Source organism: Gorilla gorilla, chromosome 10 (assembly GCF_029281585.2).
Source record: "Gorilla gorilla gorilla isolate KB3781 chromosome 10, NHGRI_mGorGor1-v2.1_pri, whole genome shotgun sequence".
Classification (NCBI taxonomy): Eukaryota; Metazoa; Chordata; class Mammalia; order Primates; family Hominidae; genus Gorilla; species Gorilla gorilla.
In genome coordinates, this window is record NC_073234.2 from 5,334,067 (window position 1) to 5,357,310 (window position 23,244).

Sequence of the window (23,244 nt, forward strand, 5' to 3'; positions counted from 1 at the left end):
CTACACCGCTATCTGTGAAAACATGCATACATCTTCACCGCTATCTGTATAAACATGGAAATATCTACACCGCTATCTGTATGAACATGGAAATATCTACACCGCTATCTGTATGAACATGGAAATATCTACTCCGCTATCTGTTTGAACATGGAAATATCTACACTGCTATCAGCATGAAAATGGAAATATCTACACTGCTATCTGCATATACATGGAAATATCTACACAGCTATATCTTTACACATGGAAATAACTACACCGCTATCTGTATGAACATGGAAATATCCACACCGCCATCTGTATGAACATGGAAATATCTGCACCGCCATCTGTATGAACTTATAAATATCTACACCGCAATCTGTATTAAGATGGAGATATATACACCGCTATCTGTATCAACATGGAAATATCTACACCGCTATCTCTATGAACATGGAAATATCTACACCGCTATCTGTATGAACATGGGAATATCTGCACCGCTATCTGTTTGAACATGGAAATATCTACACCGCTATGTGCATGAAAATGGAAATGTCTACACTGCTATCTGCATATACATTTAAATATCTACACAGCTATCTCTTTACACATGGAAATAACTACAACGCTATCTGTATGAACATGGAAATATCTACACCGTTATCTGTATGAACATGGAAATATCTACACCGCCATCTGTATGAACATGGAAATATATACACTGCAATCTGTATTTAGATAGAGATATCTCCACTGCTATCTGTATAAACATGGAAATATCTACACCGCTATCTCTATAAACATGGAAATATCTACACCGCCATCTGTATGAACATGGAAATATCTGCACCGCCATCTGTATGAACATATAAATATCTACACCGCCATCTGTATTAAGATGGAGATATCTACACTGCTATCTGTATAAACATGGAAATATCTACAACGCCATCTGTAGGAACATATAAATATATACGCCGCCATCTGTATTAAGAAGGAAATATCTAAACCGCTATCTGTATAAACATGGAAATATCTACACCGCTGCCTGTATAAACAAGGAAATATCAGCACCGCTATCTGTATGAACATGGAAATATCTACACCGCTATCTGTATGAACATGGAAATATCTACACCGCTATCTGTATGAACATGGAAATAGCTACACCGCTATCTGTATGAACATGGATATATCTACACAGCCATCTGGATGAACATGGAAATATCTACACCGCTATCTCTGTAAACATGCATAGATTTTCACCGCTATCTGTATAAACATGGAAATATCTACACCGCTATCTGTATGAACATGGAAATATCTACACCGCTATCTGTATGAACATGGAAATATCTACACCACTATCTGTTTGAACATGGAAATATCTTCACCGCTATCTGCATGAAAATGGAAATATCTACACAGCTATCTGCATATACATGGAAATATCTACACAGCTATCTCTTTACACATGGAAATAACTACACCGCTATCTGTATGAACATGGAAATATCTTCACCGCCATCTGTATGAACATGGATATATCTACACAGCCATCTGGATGAACATGGAAATATCTACACCGCGATCTGTATGAAGATGGAAATATCTAAACCGCTATCTGTGTAAACATGCATACATCTTCACCACTATCTGAATAAACATGGAAATATCTACACTGCTCTCTGCATGAAAATGGAAATATCTACACTGCTATCAGTTTGAACATGGAAATATCTACACCGCTATCTGCATGAAAATGGAAATATCTACACAGCGATCTGCATATACATGGAAATATCTACAAAGCTATCTCTTTTCACATGGAAATAACTACAGCGCTATCTCTATAAACATACAAATATCTACACCGCCATCTGTATGAACATGGAAATATCTGCAATGCCAGCTGTATGAACATATAAATATCTACACCGCCATCTATATTAAGATGGAGATATCTACACCGCTATCTGCATGAAAATGGAAATATCTACACTGCTATCTGCATATACATTTAAATATCTACACAGCTATCTCTTTACAAATGGAAATAACAACACCGTTATCTGTATGAACATGGAAATATCTATACCGCCGTCTGTATGAACATGGAAATATCTTCACCGCCATCTGTATGAACATGGATATATCTACACAGCCATCTGTATGAACATGGAAATATCTACACCGCTATCTGTATGAACATGGAAATATCTACACCGCTATCTGTATGAACATGGAAATATCTTCATGGCCATCTGTGTAAACATGCATACACCTTCACCGCTATCTGTATAACCATGGAAATATCTACACCGTTATCTGTATGAACATGGAAATATCTACACCGCTATCTGTTTGAACATGGAAATATCTTAACTGCTATCTGCATGAAAATGGAAATATCTACACAGCTATCTGCATGTACATGGAAATATCTACACAGCTATCTCTTTACACGTCAAAATAATTACACCGCTATCTGTATGAACATGGAAATATCTTCACCGCCATCTGTATGAACATGGATATATCTACACCGCCATCTGGATGAACATGGAAATATCTACACCGCTATCTGTATGAAGATGGAAATATCTGCACTGCTATCTGTATGAACTTGGAAATATCTACACGGCTATCTGTTTGAACAAGGAAATATCTACACCGCTATCTGCATGAAAATGGAAATACCTACACAGCGATCTGCATATACATGGAAATATCTACAAAGCTATCTCTTTACACATGGAAATAACTACAGCGCTATCTCTATAAACATACAAATACCTACACCGCCATCTGTATGAACATGGAAATATCTGCACCGCCATCTGTATGAACATATAAATATCTACACCGCCATCTATATTAAGATGGAGATATCTACACCGCTATCTGTATAAACTTGGAAATATCTACACCGCTATCTGTATAAACATGGAAATATCTACACTGCAATCTGTATAAACATGGAAATATCTACACCGCTACCTGTATAAACATGGAAATATCAGCACCGCTATCTGTATGAACATGGAAATATCTTAACCGCTATCTCTTTGAACATGGAAATTTCTACACCACTATCTATATGAACTTGGAAATAGCTGCACCGCTATCTGTATGAACATGGAAATATCTACACCACTACCTGTATGAACATGGAAATATCTACACCGCTATCTGTATGAACATGGATATATCTACACAGCCATCTGGATTAACACGGAAATATCTTCACCGCTATCCGTATGAACATGGAAATATCAACACTGCTATCTGTGTAAATATGCATACATCTTCACCGCAATCTGTATAAACATGGAAATATCTACACCGCAATCTGCATGAACATGGAAATATCTACAAAGCTATCTGAACATGGAAATATCTACACCGCTATCTGCATGAAAATGGAAATATCTACACAGCTATCTGCATATACATGGAAATATCTACACAGCTATCTCTTCACACATGGAAATAACTACACCGCTATCTGTATGAACATGGAAATATCTACACCGCCATCTGTATGAACACGGAAATATCTGCACCGCCATCTGTATGAACATATAAGTAACTACACGGCCATCTGTATTAAGATGGAGATATCTACACCGGTATCTGTATAAACATGGAAATATCTACACCGCTATCTGTATAAACATGGAAATATCTACACAGCTATCTGTATAAACATGGAAATATCTACACCACTACCTGTATAAACATGGAAATATCAGCACCGCTATCTGTATGAACATGGAAATATCTACACAGCCATGTGGATGAATATGGAAATATCTACACCGCTATCTGTATGAACATGGAAATAGCTACACCGCTATCTGTATGAACATGGAAATATCTACACCACAATCTGTATGAACATGGAAATATCTTCACCGCCATCTGTATGAACATGGATATATCTACACAGCCATCTGGATGAACATGGAAACATCTACACCGCTATATGTATGAAGATGGAAATAGCTACACCGCTATCTGTACGAACATGGAAATAGCTACACCGCTATCTGTATGAACATGGAAATATCTACACCGCTATCTGTATGAACATGGAAATATCTTCACCGCCATCTGTACGAACATGGGTATGTCTACACAGCCATCTGGATGAACATGGAAATATCTACACCGCTATCTGTATTGAAATGGAAATATCTACACCTCTATCTGTGTAAACATGCATACATCTTCACCGCTATCTGTATAAACATGGAAATATCAGCACCGCTACCTGTATGAACATGGAAATATCTACACAGCCATCTGGATGAACATGGAAATATCTACACCGCTATCTGTATGAACATGGAAATATCTGCACTGCTATCTGTATGAACATGGAAATATCTACACCGCTATCTGTATGAACATGGAAATATCTACACCGCTATCTGTATAAACATGGAAATATCTACACCACTATCTGTATAAACATGGAAATATCAGCACCGCTATCTGTATGAACATGGAAATATCTACTCCGCTATCTTTATGAACATGGAAATATCTACACAGTTATCTGTATGAACATGGAAATATCTTCACCGCCATCTGTATGAACATGGATATATCTACACAGCCATCTGGATGAACATGGAAATATCTACACCAATATCTGTATGAACATAGAAATATCTACACCGCTATCTGTGTAAACATGCATACATCTTCATCGCTATCTGTATAAACATGGAAATATCTACACCGCTATCTGTATAAGCATGGAAATATGTACACCACTACCTATATAAACACGGAAATATCAGCACCGTTATCTGTGTGAACATGGAAATATCTACACAGCGATCTGGATGAATATGGAAATATCAGCACCGCTATCTGTATGAACATGGATATGTCTACACAGCCATCTGGATGAACATGGAAATATCTACACCGCTATCTGTATGAACATGGAAATATCTACACCGCTATCTGTATGAACATGGATATATCTACACCGCTATCTGTTTGAGCATGGAAATATCTACTCAGCTATCTGCATGAAAATGGAAATACCTACACAGCTATCTGCATATACATGGAAATATCTACAAACCTATCTCTTTACACATTTAAATAACTACACCCATATCTCTATAAACATGGAAATACCTACACCACCATCTGTATGAACATGGAAATATCTGCACCGCCATCTGTATGAAAATATAAATATCTGCACCGCCATCTGTATTAAGATGGAGATAACTACACCGCTATCTGTATAAACATGGAAATATCTACACCGCTATCTGTATGAGCATGGAAATATCTACACCGCCATCTGTATGAAGATATAAATATCTTCACCGACATCTGTATGAACATGGATATATCTACACAGCCATCTGGATTAACATGGAAATATCTACACCGCTATCTGTATGAACATGGAAATATCTACACCGCTATCTGTGTAAACATGCATACATCTTCACCGCTATCTGTATAAACATGGAAATATCTGCACCGCTACCTGTATGAACATTGAAATATCTACACCGCTATCTGTTTGAACATGGAAGTATCTACACCGCTATCTGCATGAAAATGGAAATATCTACACAGCTATCTGCATATACATGGAATTATCTACAAAGATATCTCTTTACACATGTAAATAACTTCACCGCTATCTCTATAAACATGGAAATATCTACACCGCCATCTGTATGAACATGGAAATATCTGAACCGCCATCTCTATGAACATATAAATATCTGCACTGCCATCTGTATTAAGATGGAGATATCTACACCGCTATCTGTATAAACATGGAAATATCTACACCGCTATCTATATAAACATGGAAATATCAGCACCGCTAACTGTATGAACATGGAAATATCTACACCGCTATCTGTATAAAAATGGAAATATCTACACTGCTATCTGTATGAACATGGAAATAGCTACACCGCTATCTGTATGAACATGGAAATATCTACACCGCTATCTGTATGAACATTGAAATAGCTGCACCGCGATCTGTATGAACATGGAAATATCTACACCACTGTCTGTTTGAACATGGAAATATCTACACCGGTATCAGCATGAAAATGGAAATATCTACAAAGCTATCTGCATATACATGGAAATATCTGTACAGCTATCTATTTACACATGGAAATAACTACACCGCTATCTCTATAAACATGGAAATATCTACACCGCCATCTGTATGAACATGGAAATATCTACACCGCCGTCTGTATGAACATATAAATATCTACACAGCCATCTGTATTAAGATGAAGATATCTACACCGCTATCTGTGTAAACATGGAAATATCTACACCGCTATCTGTATAAACATGGAAATATCTACACCGCTATCTGTATAAACATGGAAATATCTACACCGCTACCTGTATAAACATGGAAATATCAGCACCGCAATCTGTATGAACATGGAAATATCTACACCGCTATCTGTATGAACATGGAAATAGCTACACCGCTTTCTGTATGAACATGGAAATGCCACACCGCTATCTGTATGAACATGGAAATATCTACACCGCCATCTGTATGAACATGGAAATATCTTCACCGCCATCTGTATGAACATGGATATATCTACACAGCCATCAGGATGAACATGGAAATATCTACACCGCTATATGTATGAACCTGGAAATAACTACAACGCTATCTGTATGAACATGGAAATATCTACACCACTATGTGTGTGAACATGGAAATATCTATACTGCTATCTGTATAAACATGGAAATATATTCACCGCCATCTGTACGAACATGGATATATCTACACAGCCATCTGGATGAACATGGAAATATCTACACCGCTATCTGTATGAACATGGAAATATCTACACAGCTATCTGTATGAACATGGAAATATCTACACCGCAATCTGTTTGAACATGGAAATATCTACACCGCTATCTGCATGAAAATGGAAATATCTACTCAGCTATCTGCATAAACATGGAAATATCTACAAAGCTATTTCTTTACACATGGAAATAACTACACCGCTATCTCTATAAACATGGAAATATGTACACCGCCATCTGTATGATCATGGAAATATCTGCACCGACATCTGTATGAAGATATAAATATCTACACCGCCATCTGTATTAAGATGGAGATATGTACACCGCCAGCTGTGTAAACATGGAAATATCTACACCGCTATCTGTATAAACATGGAAATATCTACACCGCTATCTGTATGAACTTGGAAATATCTACACCGCCATCTGTATGAACATGGAAATATCTTCACCGACATCTGTATGAACATGGATTTATCTACACAGCCATCTGGATGAACATGGAAATATCTACACCGCTATCTGTATGAACATGGAAATATCTACACCGCTATCTGCGTAAACATGCATACATCTTCACCGCTATCTGCATAAACATGGAATTACCTACACCGCAATCTCTATGAACATTGAAATATCTACACTGCTATCTGTTTGAACATGGAAGTATCTACACCGCTATCTGCATGAAAATGGAAATATCTACGCAGCTATCTGCATATACATGGAAATATCTACAAAGCTATCTCTTCACACATGGAAATAACTACACCGCTATCTCTATAAACATGGAAATATCTACACCGCCATCTGTATGAACATGGAAATATCAGCACCGCTATCTGTATGAACATGGAAATATCTACACAGCCATCTGGATGAACATGTAAATATCTACACCGCTATCTGTATGAACATGGAAATAGCTACAATGCTATCTGTGTGAACATGGAAATATCTACACCACTATCTGTATGAACATGGAAATATCTACACCGCTATCTGTATGAACATGGAAATATCTACACCGCTATCTGTATAAACATGGAAATATCTACACCGCTATCTGTATGAACATGGAAATATCTACACCGCTATCTGTTTGAGCATGGAAATATCTACACAGCTATCTGCATGAAAATGGAAATATCTAAACAGCTATCTGCATATACATGGAAATATCTTCAAAGCTATCTCTTTACACATGGAAATAACTACACCGATATCTCTATAAACATGGAAATGTCTACACCGCCATCTGTATGAACATGGGAATATCTGCACCGCCATCTGTATTAAGATGGAGATATCTACACCGCTATCTGTATAAACATGGAAATATCTACACCGCTATCTGTATGAGCATGGAAATACCTACACCGCCATCTGTATGAAGATATAAATATCTTCACCGACATCTGTATGAACATGGATTTACCTACACAGCCATCTGGATGAACATGGAAATATCTACACCGCTATCTGTATGAACATGGAAATATCTACACCGCTATCTGTGTAAACATGCATACATCTTCACCGCTATCTGTATAAACATGGAAATACCTACACCGCAATCTGTATGAACATTGAAATATCTACACCGCTATCTGTTTGAACATGGAAGTATCTACACCTCTATCTGCACGAAAATGGAAATATCTACACAGCTATCTGCATATACATGGAAATATCTACAAAGCTATCTCTTTACACATGGAAATAACTACACCGCTATCTCTATAAACATGGAAATATCTACACCGCCATCTGTATGAACATGGAAATATCTGAACCGCCATCTCTATGAACATATAAATATCTGCACCGCCATCTGTATTAAGATGGAGATATCTACACCGCTATCTGTATAAACATGGAAATATCTACAATGCTATCTGTATAAACATTTAAATATCCACACCGCTATCTGTATAAACATGGAAATATCTACACCGCTACCTGTATAAACATGGAAATATCAGCACCGCTATCTGTATGAACATGGAAATACCTAAACTGCTATCTGTATGAACATGGAAATATCTACACCGCTATCTGTATGAACATGGAAATATCTACACCGCTATCTGTATAAACATGGAAATCTCTACACCGCTATCTGTATGAACATGGAAATATCTACACCGCTATCTGTATAAACATGGAAATATCTACACCGCTATCTGTATAAACATGGAAATATCTACACCGCTATCTGTATAAACATGGAAATATCTACACCGCTACCTGTATAAACATGGAAATATCAGCACCGCTATCTGTATGAACATGGAAATATCTACACCGCTATCTGTATGAACATGGAAATATCTACACCGATATCTGTATGAACATGGAAATATCATCACCGCCATCTGTATGAACATGGATATATCTACACAGCCATCTGGATGAACATGGAAATATCTACACCACTATCTGTATGAACATGGAAATATCTACACCGCTATCCGTGTAAACATGCATACACCTTCACCGCTATCTGTATAAACATGGAAATAACTACACCGCAATCTGAATAAGCATGGAAATATGTACACCACTGCCTGTATAAACATGGAAATATCAGCACCGCTATCTGTATGAACATGGAAATATCTACACAGCCATCTGGATGAATATGGAAATATCAGCACCGCTATCTGTATGAACATGTATATATCTACACAGCCATCTGGATGAACATGGAAATATCTACACCGCTATCTGTATGAACATGGAAATATCTACACCGCTATCCGTGTAAACAAGCATACATCTTCACCGCTATCTGTATAAACATGGAAATATCTACATCGCTCTCTGTATGAGCATGGAAATATCTACACCGCTATCTGTTTGAGCATGGAAATATCTACACCGCTATCTGCATGAAAATGGAAATATCTAAACAGCTATCTGCATATACATGGAAATATCTACAAAGCTATCTCTTTACACATGGAAATAACTACACCGATATCTCTATAAACATGGAAATATCTACACCGCCATCTGTATGAACTTGGAAATATCAGCACCGCTATCTGTATGAACAAGGATATGTCTACACAGCTATCTGGATGAACATGGAAATATCTACACCGCTATCTGTATGAACATGGAAATATCTACACCGCTATCTGTGTAAACAAGCATACATCTTCACCGCTATCTGTATAAACATGGAAATATCTACACCGCTATCTGTATGAACATGGAAATATCTACACCGCTATCTGTTTGAGCATGGAAATATCTACACCACTATCTGCATGAAAATGGAAATATCTACACAGCTATCTGCATATACCTGGAAATATCTACAAAGCTATCTCTTTACACATGGAAATAACTACACCGATATCTCTATAAACATGGAAATATCTACACCGCCGTCTGTATGAACATGGAAATATCAGCACCGCTATCTGTATGAACATGGAAATATCTACACAGCCATCTGGATGAACATGGAAATATCTACACCGCTATCTGTATGAACATGGAAATAGCTACACCGCTATCTGTATGAACATGGAAATATCTACACCGCTATCTGTATGAACATGGAAATATCTACACCGCTATCTGTATGAACATGGAAATATCTACACCGCTATCTGCATGAACTTGGAAATATCTATACCGCTATCTGTTTGAGCATTGAAATGTCTACACAGCTATCTGCATGAAAATGGAAATATCTACACAGCTATCTGCATATACATGGAAATATCTACAAAGCTATCTCTTTACACATGGAAATAACTACACCGATATCTCTATAAACATGGAAATATCTACACCGCCATCTGTATGAACATGGAAATATCTGCACCGCCATCTGTATGAACATATAAATATCTGCACCGCCATCTGTATTAAGATGGAGATATCTACACCGCTACCTGTATAAACATGGAAATATCAGCACCGCTATCGGTATGAACATGGAAATATCTACACCGCTATCTGTATGAACATGGATATATCTTCACCGCTATCTGTATGAACATGGAAATATCTTTACCGCCATCTGTATGAACATGGATATATCTACACAGCCATCTTTATGAACATGGAAATATCTACACCTCTATCTGTAGGAACATGGAAATATCTTCACAGCTATCAGTACGAACATGGAAATATCTTCACCGCCATCTGTATGAAAATGGATATGGCTACACAGCCATCTGGATGAACATGGAAATATCTACACCGCGATCTGTATGAACATGGAAATATCTACACCGCTATCTGTGTAAACATGCATACACCTTCACCGCTATCTGTATAACCATGGAAATATCTACACCGCTATCTGTATGAACATGGAAATATCTACACCGCTATCTGTTTGAACATGGAAATATCTAAACCGCTATCTGCATGAAAATGGAAATATATACACAGCTATCTGCATATACATGGAAATATCTACACAACTATCTCTTTACATGTGGAAATAACTACACCGCTATCTGTATGAACATGGAAATATCTTCACCGCCATCTGTATGAACATGGATATATCTACCCAGCCATCTGGATGAACATGGAAATATCTACACCGCTATCTGTATGAACATGGAAATATCTACAACGCTATCTGTGTAAACATGCATAGATCTTCACCGCTATCTATATAAACATGGAAATATCTACACCGCTATCTGTATGAACATGGAAATATCTACACCGCTATCTGTTTGAACATGGAAATATCTACACCGCTATCTGCATGAAAATGGAAATATCTACACAGCGATATGCATATACATGGAAATATCTACAAAGCTATCTCTTTACACATGGAAATAACTACAGCGCTATCTCTATAAACATACAAATATCTACACCGCCATCTGTATGAACATGGAAATATCTGCACCGCCATCTGTATGAACATATAAATATCTACACCGCCATCTATATTAAGATGGAGATATCTACACTGCTATCTGTATAAACTTGGAAATATCTACACCGCTATCTGTACAAACATGGAAATATCTAAACTGCAATCTGTATAAACATGGAAATATCTACACCGCTACCTGTATAAACATGGAAATAGCACCGCTATCTGTATGAACATGGAAATATCTACACCGCTATCTGAACTTGGAAATATCTACACCGCTATCTGTTTGAACATGGAAATATCTACACCGCTATCTGCATGAAAATGGAAATATCTACACAGCTATCTGCATATACATGGAAATATCTACGCAGCTATCTCTTTACACATGGAAATAACTACACCTCTATCTGTATGAACATGGAAATATCTACACCGCCATCTGTAGGAACATGGAAATATCGGCACCGCCATCTGTATGAACATATAAATATCTACACCGCCAACTGCATTAAGAAGGAGATATCTACACCGCTATCTGTATAAACATGGAAATATCTACACCGCTATCTGTATAAACATGAAAATATCTACACCGCTATCTGTATGAACATGGAAATATCTACACCGCTACCTGTATAAACATGGAAATATCAGCACCGCTATCGGTATGAACATGGAAATACCTACACCGCTATCTGTATGAACATGGAAATATCTTCAACGCCATCTGTATGAACATGGATATATCTACACAGCCATCTGTATGAACATGGAAATATCTACACCGCTATCTGTATGAACATGGAAATATCTACACCGCTATCTGTATGAACATGGAAATATCTTCACAGCCATCTGTATGAACATGGATATGTCTACACATCCATCTGGATGAACATGGAAAAATCTACACCGCGATCTGTATGAACATGGGAATATCTACACCGCTATCTGTGTAAACATGCATACACCTTCACCGCTATCTGTATAAACATGGAAATATCTACACCGCTATCTGTATGAATGGAAATATCTACACCGCTATCTGTTTGAACATGGAAATATCTAAACCGCTATCTGCATGAAAATGGAAATATCTACACAGCTATCTGCAAATACATGGAAATATCTACACAGCTATCTCTTTACACATGGAAATAACTACACCGCTATCTGTATGAACATGGAAATATCTTCACCGCCATCTGTATGAACATGGATATATCTACACAGCCATCTTGATGAACATGGAAATATCTACACCGCTATCTGTATGAAGATGGAAATATCTAAACCGCTATCTGTGTAAACATGCATACATCTTCACCGCTATCTGAATAAACATGGAAATATCTACACTGCTCTCTGCATGAAAATGGAAATATCTACACTGCTATCAGTTTGAACATGGAAATATCTACACTGCTATCTGCATGAAAATGGAAATATCTACACAGCGATCTGCATACACATGGAAATATCTACAAAGCTATCTCTTTTCACTTGGAAATAACTACAGCGCTATCTCTATAAACATACAAATATCTACACCGCCATCTGTATGAACATGGAAATATCTGCAATGACAGCTGTATGAACATATAAATATCTACACTGCCATCTATATTAAGATGGAGATATCTACACCGCTATCTGCATGAAAATGGAAATATCTACACTGCTATCTGCATATACATTTAAATATCTACACAGCTATCTCTTTACAAATGGAAATAACAACACCGTTATCTGTATGAACATGGAAATATCTACACCGCCGTCTGTATGAACATGGAAATATCTTCACCGCCATCTGTATGAACATGGATATATCTACACAGCCATCTGTATGAACATGGAAATATCTACACCGCTATCTGTATGAACATGGAAATATCTACACCGCTATCTGTATGAACATGGAAATATCTTCATGGCCATCTGTGTAAACATGCATACACCTTCACCGCTATCTGTATAACCATGGAAATATCTACACCGCTATCTGTATGAACATGGAAACATCTACACCGCTATCTGTTTGAACATGGAAATATCTTAACCGCTATCTGCATGAAAATGGAAATATCTACACAGCTATCTGCATGTACATGGAAATATCTACACAGCTATCTCTTTACACGTGGAAATAATTACACCGCTATCTGTATGAACATGGAAATATCTTCACCACCATCTGTATGAACATGGATATATCTACACAGCCATCTGGATGAACATGGAAATATCTACACCGCTATCTGTATGAAGATGGAAATATCTGCAACGCTATCTGTGTAAACATGCATACATCTTCACCGCTATCTGTATAAACATGGAAATATCTACACCGCTATCTGTACGAACATGGAAATAACTACACCGCTATCTGTTTGAACATGGAAATATCTACACCGCTATCTGTATAAACATGAAAATATCTGCACCGCTATCTGTATGAACATGGAAATATCAGCACCGCTAACTGTATGAACATGGAAATATCTACACCGCTATCTGTATAAACATGGAAATATCTACACCGCTATCTGTATAAACATGGAAATATCTACACCGCTATCTGTATAAACATGAAAATATCTGCACCGCTATCTGTATGAACATGGAAATATCTACACCGCTATCTTTATGAACATGGAAATATCTACACCGATATCTGTATGAACATGGAAATATCTTCACCGCCGTCTGTATGATCATGGATATATCTACACAGCCATCTGGGTGAACATGGAAATATCTTCACCACTATCAGTATGAACATGGAAATATCTACACCGCTATCTGTGTAAACATGCATACATCTTCACCGCTATCTGTATAAACATGGAAATATCTACACCGCTATCTGTATAAGCAGGGAAATATGTACACCACTACCTGTATAAACATGGAAATATCTGCACCGCTATCTGTATGAACATGGAAATATCTACACAGCCATCTGGATGAATATGGAAATATCAGCACCGCTATCTGTATGAACATGGATATGTCTACACAGCCATCTGGATGAACATGGAAATACCTACACCGCTATCTGTATGAACATGGAAATATCTACACCGCTACCTGTGTAAACAAGCATACATCTTCACCGCTATCTGTATAAACATGGAAATATCTACACCGCTATCTGTATGAACATGGAAATATATACACCGCTATCTGTTTGAGCATGGAAATATCAACACCGCTATCTGCATGAAAATGGAAATATCTACACAGCTATCTGCATATACGTGGAAATATCTACAAATCTATCTCTTTACACATGGAAATAACTACACCGATATCTCTATAAACATGGAAATATCTACACCGCCATCTGTATGAACATGGAAATATCAGCACCGCTATCTGTATGAACAAGGATATGTCTACACAGCCATCTGGATGAACATGGAAATATCTTCACCGCTATCTGTATGAACATGGAAATATCTACACCGCTATCTGTGTAAACAAGCATACATCTTCACCGCTATCTGTATAAACATGGAAATATCTACACCGCTATCTGTATGAACATGGAATTATCTACACCGCTATCTGAGCATGGAAATATCTACACCGCTATCTGCATGAAAATGGAAATATCTTCACCGCTATCTGCATGAAAATGGAAATATCTACACAGCTATCTGCATAAACATGGAAATATCTACAAAGCTATCTCTTTACACATGGAAATAACTACACCGATATCTCTATAAACATGGAAATATCTACACCGCCATCTGTATGAACATGGAAATATCAGCACCGCTATCTGTATGAACATGGAAATATCTACACAGCCGTCTGGATGAACATGGAAATATCTACACCGCTATCTGTATGAACATGGAAATAGCTACACCGCTATCTGTATGAACATGGAAATATCTACACCTCAATCTGTATGAACATGGAAATATCTACACCGCTATCTGTATGAACATGGAAATATCTACACCGCTATCTGTTTGAGCATGGAAATATCTACACAACTATCTGCATGAAAATGGAAATATCTACACAGCTATCTGCATATACATGGAAATATCTACAAAGCTATCTCTTTACCCATGGAAATAACTACACCGATATCTCTATAAACATGGAAATGTCTACACCGCCATCTGTATGAACATGGAAATATCTGCACCGCCATCTGTATGAACATATAAATATCAGCACCGCCATCTGTATTAAGATGGATATATCTACACCGCTATCTGTATGAGCATGGAAATATCTACACCGCTATCTCTATGAACATGGAAATTTCTACACCACTATCTATATGAACATGGAAATAGCTGCACCGCTATCTGTATGAACATGGAAATATCTACACCACTACCTGTATGAACATGGAAATATCTACACCGCTATCTGTATGAACATGGATATATCTACACAGCAATCTGGATGAACACGGAAATATCTACACTGCTATCCGTATGAACATGGAAATATCTACACTGCTATCTGTGTAAATATGCATACATCTTCACCGCAATCTGTATAAACATGGAAATATCTACACCGCTATCTGTATGAACATGGAAATATCTACACCGCTATCTGAACATGGAAATATCGACACCACTATCTGCATGAAAATGGAAATATCTACACAGCTATCTGCATATACATGGAAATATCTACGCAGCAATCTCTTTAAACATGGAAATAACTACACCTCTATCTGTATGAGCATGGAAATATCTACACCGCCATCTGTGTTAACACGGAAATATCTCCACCGCCATCTGTATGAACATATAAATATCTACACGGCCTTCTGTATTAAGATGGAGATATCTACACCGCTATCTGTATGAACATGGAAATATCTACACCGCTACCTGTATAAACATGGAAATATCTACAACGCTACCTGTATAAACATGGAAATATCAGCACCGCTATCTGTATGAACATGGAAATATCTACACAGCCATCTGGATGAATATGGAAATATCTACACCGCTATCTGTATGAACATGGAAATAGCTACACCGCTATCTGTATAAACATGGAAATATCTACACCACTATCTGTATGAACATGGAAATATCTTCACCGCCATCTGTATGAACATGGATATATCTACACAGCCATCTGGAGGAACATGGAAATATCTACAACGCTATATATATGAATATGGAAATAGCTACACCGCTATCTGTACGAACATGGAAATAGCTACACCGCTATCTGTATGAACGTGGAAATATCTACACTGCTATCTGTATGAACATGGAAATATCTTCACCGCCATCTGTACGAACATGGGTATGTCTACACAGCCATCTGGATGAACATGGAAATATCTACACCGCTATCTGTATGAAAATGGAAATATCTACACCGCTATCTGTGTAAACATGCATACATCTTCACCTCTGTCTGTATAAACATGGATATATCTACACCGCTATTTGTATGAACATGGAAATATCTACACCGCTATCTGTTTCAGCATGGAAATATCTACACCGCTGTCTGCATGAAAATGGAAATATCTACACAGCTATCTGCATATACATGGAATTATCTGCAAAGCTATCTCTTTACACATGGAAATAACTACACCGCTATCTCTATAAACATGGAAATATCTACACCGCCATCTGTATGAACTTGGAAATATCTGCACCGCCATCTGTATGAACATAAAAATATCTGCATGGCCATCTGTATTAAGATGGAGATATCTACACCGCTATCTGTATAAACATGGAAATATCTACACCGCTATCTGTATAAAAATGGAAATATCTACACCGCTATCTGTATAAACATGGAAATATCAGCACCGCTATCTGTATGAACATGGAAATATCTACACCGCTATCTGTATGAACTTGGAAATATCTACACCGATATCTGTATGAACATGGAAACATCTTCACCGCCATCTGTATGAACATAGATATATCTACACAGCCATCTGTATGAACATGGAAATATCAGCACCGCTGTCTGTATGAACATGGAAATATCTACACCGCTATCTGTATGAACATGGAAATATCTACACCGCTATCTGTATGAACATGGAAATATCATCACCGCCATCTGTGAGAACATGGATATATCTACACAGCGATCTGGATGAACATGGAAATATCTACACCGCTATCTGTATGAACATGGAAATATCTACACCGCTATCTGTGTAAACATACATACATCTTCACCACTATCTGTATAAACATGGAAATATCTACACTGCTATCTGTATAAACATGGAAATATCTACACCACTATCTGTTTGAACATGGAAATATCTACACCGGTATCAGCATGAAAATGGAAATGTCTACAAAGCTATCTGCATATACATGGAAATATCTGTACAGCTATCTATTTACACATGGAAATAACTACACCGCTATCTCTATAAACATGGAAATATCAACACCGCCATCTGTATGAACATGGAAATATCTACACTGCCGTCTGTATGAACATATAAATATCTACACCGCCATCTGTATTAAGATGAAGATATCTACACCGCTATCTGTATAAACATGGAAATATCTACACCGCTATCTGTATAAACATGGAAATATCTACACCGCTACCTGTATAAACATGGAAATATCAGCACCGCAATCTGTATGAACATGGAAATATCTACACCGCTATCTGTATGAACATAGAAATATCTACACCGCTATCTGTATGAACATGGAAATAGCTACACCGCTATCTGTATGAACATGGAAATGTCCACACCGATATCTGTATGAAGATGGAAATATCTACACCGCCATCTGTATGTACATGGAAATATCTTCACCGCCATCTGTATGAACATGGATATATCTACACAGCCATCTGGATGAACATGGAAATATCTACACCACTATATGTATGAACCTGGAAAGAGCTACAACGCTATCTGTATGAACATGGAAATATCTACACCACTATGTGTATGAACATGGAAATATCTACAAAGCTATTTCTTTACACATGGAAATAACTACACCGCTATCTCTATAAACATGGAAATATGTACACCGCCATCTGTATGAACATGGAAATATCTGCACCGACATCTGTATGAAGATATAAATATCTACACCGCCATCTGTTTTAAGATGGAGATATCTACACCGCCAGCTGTGTAAACATGGAAATATCTACACCGCTATCTGTATAAACATGGAAATATCTACACCGCTATCTGTATGACCATGGAAATATTTACACCGCTACCTGTATAAACATTGAAATATCAGCACCGCTATCTGTATGAACATGGAAATATCTACACAGCCATCTGGATGAACATGGAAATATCTACACCGCTATCTGTATGAACATGGAAATAGCTACACCGCTATCTGTATGAACATGGAAATATCTACACCGCTCTCTGTATGAACATGGAAATATCTGCACCGCTATCTGTATGAACATGGAAATATCTACACCGCTATCTGTATGAACATGGAAATATCTACACCGCTATCTGTATAAACATGGAAATATCTACACCACTATCTGTATAAACATGGAAATATCAGCACCGCAATCTGTATGAACATGGAAATATCTACACCGCTATCTTTATGAACATGGAAATATCTACACAGATATCTGTATGAACATGGAAATATCTTCACCGCCATCTGTATGAACAAAGATATATCTACACAGCCATCTGGATGAACATGGAAATATCTACACCAATATCTGTATGAACATGGAAATATCTACACCGCTATCTGTGTAAACATGCATACATCTTCGTCGCTATCTGTATAAACATGGAAATATCTACACCGCTATCTGTATAAGCATGGAAATATGTGCACCACTACCTGTATAAACATGGAAATATCAGCACCGCTATCTGTATGAACATGGAAATATCTACACAGCCATCTGGATGAATATGGAAATATCAGCACCGCTATCTGTATGAACATGGATATGTCTACACAGCCATCTGGATGAACATGGAAATATCTACACCGCTATCTGTACGAACATGGAAATATCTACACCGCTATCCGTGTAAACAAGCATACATCTTCACCGCTATCTGTATAAACATGGAAATATCTACACCGCTATCTGTATGAACATGGAAATATCTACACCGCTATCTCTTTGAGCATGGAAATATCTACACCGCTATCTGCATGAAAATGGAAATATCTACACAGCTATCTGCATATACATGGAAATATCTACAAAGCTATCTCTTTACACATGGAAATAACTACACCGATATCTCTATAAACATGGAAATATCTACACCGCCATCTGTATGAACATGGAAATATCAGCACTGCTATCTGTATTAACAAGGATATGTCTACACAGCCATCTGGATGAACATGGAAATATCTACACCGCTATCTGTATGAACATGGAAATATCTACACCGCTATCTGTGTAAACAAGCATACATCTTCACCGCTATCTGTATAAATATGGAAATATCTACACCGCTATCTGCATGAAAATGGAAATATCTACACAGCTATCTGCATATACATGGAAATATCTACAAAGCTATCTCTTTACACATGGAAATAACTACACCGATATCTCTATAAACATGGAAATATCTACACCGCCATCTGTATGAACATGGAAATATCAGCACTGCTATCTGTATTAACAAGGATATGTCTACACAGCCATCTGGATGAACATGGAAATATCTACACCGCTATCTGTATGAACATGGAAATATCTACACCGCTATCTGTGTAAACAAGCATACATCTTCACCGCTATCTGTATAAATATGGAAATATCTACACCGCTATCTGTATGAACATGGAAATATCTACACCGCTATCTGTTTGAGCATGGAAATATCTACACCGCTATCTGCATGAAAGTGGAAATATCTACACAGCTATCTGCATATACATGGAAATATCTACAAAGCTATCTCTTTACACATGGAAATAACTACACCGATATCTCTATAAACATGGAAATATCTACACCGCCATCTGTATGAACATGGAAATATCAGCACCGCTATCTGTATGAACATGGAAATATCTACACAGCCATCTGGATGAACATGGAAATACCTACACCGCTATCTGTATGAACATGGAAATAGCTACACCGCTATCTGTATGAACATGGAAATATCTACACCGCTATCTGTATAAACATGGAAATATCTACACCGCTATCTGTATAAACATGGAAATATCTACACCGCTATCTGTATGAACATGGAAATATCTACACCGCTATCTGTTTGAGCATTGAAATATCTACACAGCTATCTGCATGAAAATGGAAATATCTACACAGCTATCTGCATATACATGGAAATATCTATAAAGCTATCTCTTTACACATGATAATAACTACACCGATATCTCTATAAACATGGAAATATCTACACCGCCATCTGTATGAACATGGAAATATCTGCACCGCCATCTGTATGAACATATAAATATCTGCACCGCCATCTGTATTAAGATGGAGATATCTACACCGCTATCTGTATAAACATGGAAATATCTACACCGCTATCTGTATGAGCATGGAAATATCTACACCGCCATCTGTATGAAGATATAAATATCTTCACCGACATCTGTATGAACATGGATATATCTACACAACCATCTGGATGAACATGGAAATATCTACACCGCTATCTGTATGAACATGGAAATATCTACACCGCTATCTGTGTAAACATGCATACATCTTCACCGCTATCTGTATGAACATGGAAATATCTACACCACTATCTGTATGAACATGGAAGTATCTACACCGCTATCTGTATGAAAATGGAAATATCTACACAGCTATCTGCATATACATGGAAATATCTACAAAGCTATCTCTTAACATATGGAAATAACTACACCGCTATCTCTATAAACATGGAAATATCTACACCGCCATCAGTATGAACATGGAAATATCTGAACCGCCATCTCTATGAACATATAAATATCTGCACCGCCATCTGTATTAAAATGGAGATATCTACACCGCAATCTGTATAAACATGGAAATATATACACCGCTATCTGTATAAACATGGAAATATCAGCACCGCTATCTGTATGAACATGGAAATATCTACACCGCTACCTGTATAAACATGGAAATATCTACACCGCTATCTGTATAAACATGGAAATATCAGCACCGCTATCTGTATGAATGTGGAAATATCTACACCGCTATCTTTATGAACATGGAAATATCTACACCGATATCTGTATGAACATGGAAATATCTTCACCGCCATCTGTATTAACATGGATATATCTACACAGCCATCTGGATGGACATGGAAATATCTACACCACTATCTGTATGAACATGGAAATATCTACACCGCTATTTGTGTAAACATGCATACATCTTCACTGCTATCTGTAAAAACATGGGAATATCTGCACCGCCATCTGTATTAAGATGGAGATATCTACACCGCTATCTGTATAAACATGGAAATATCTACACCGCTATCTGTATGAGCATGGAAATATCTACACCGCCATCTGTATGAAGATATAAATATCTTCACCGACATCTGTATGAACATGGATTTATCTACACAGCCATCTGGATGAACATGGAAATATCTACACCGCTATCTGTGTAAACATGCATACATCTTCACCGCTATCTCTATAAAGATGGAAATACCTACACCGTAATCTGTATGCACATTGAAATATCTACACCGCTATCTGTTTGAACATGGAAGTATCTACACCGCTATCTGCATGAAAATGGAAATATCTACACAGCTATCTGCATATACATGGAAATATCTACAAAGCTATCTCTTTACACATGGAAATAACTACACCGCTATCTCTATAAACATGGAAATATCTACACCGCCATCTGTATGAACATGGAAATATCTGAACCGCCATCTCTATGAACATATAAATATCTGCACCGCCATCTGTATTAAGATGGAGATATCTACACCGCTATCTGTATAAACATGGAAATATCTACACCGCTATCTGTATAAACATTTAAATATCTACACCGCTATCTGTATAAACATGGAAATATCTACACCGCTATCTGTATAAACATGGAAATATCAGCACCGCTATCTGTATGAACATGGAAATATCTACACCTCTATCTGTATGAACATGGAAATATTTACACCGATATCTGTATGAACATGGATATATCTTCACCGCCATCTGTATGAACATGGATATATCTACACAGCCATCTGGATGAACATGGAAATATCTACACCACTATCTGTATGAACATGGAAATATCTACACCGCTATCTGTGTAAACATGCATACATCTTCACCGCTATCTGTATAAACATGGAAATAACTACACCGCAATCTGAATAAGCATGGAAATATGTACACAACTGCCTGTATAAACATGGAAATATCAGCACCGCTATCTGTATGAACATGGAAATATCTACACAGCCATCTGGATGAATATGGAAATATCAGCACCGCCATCTGTATGAACATGGATATATCT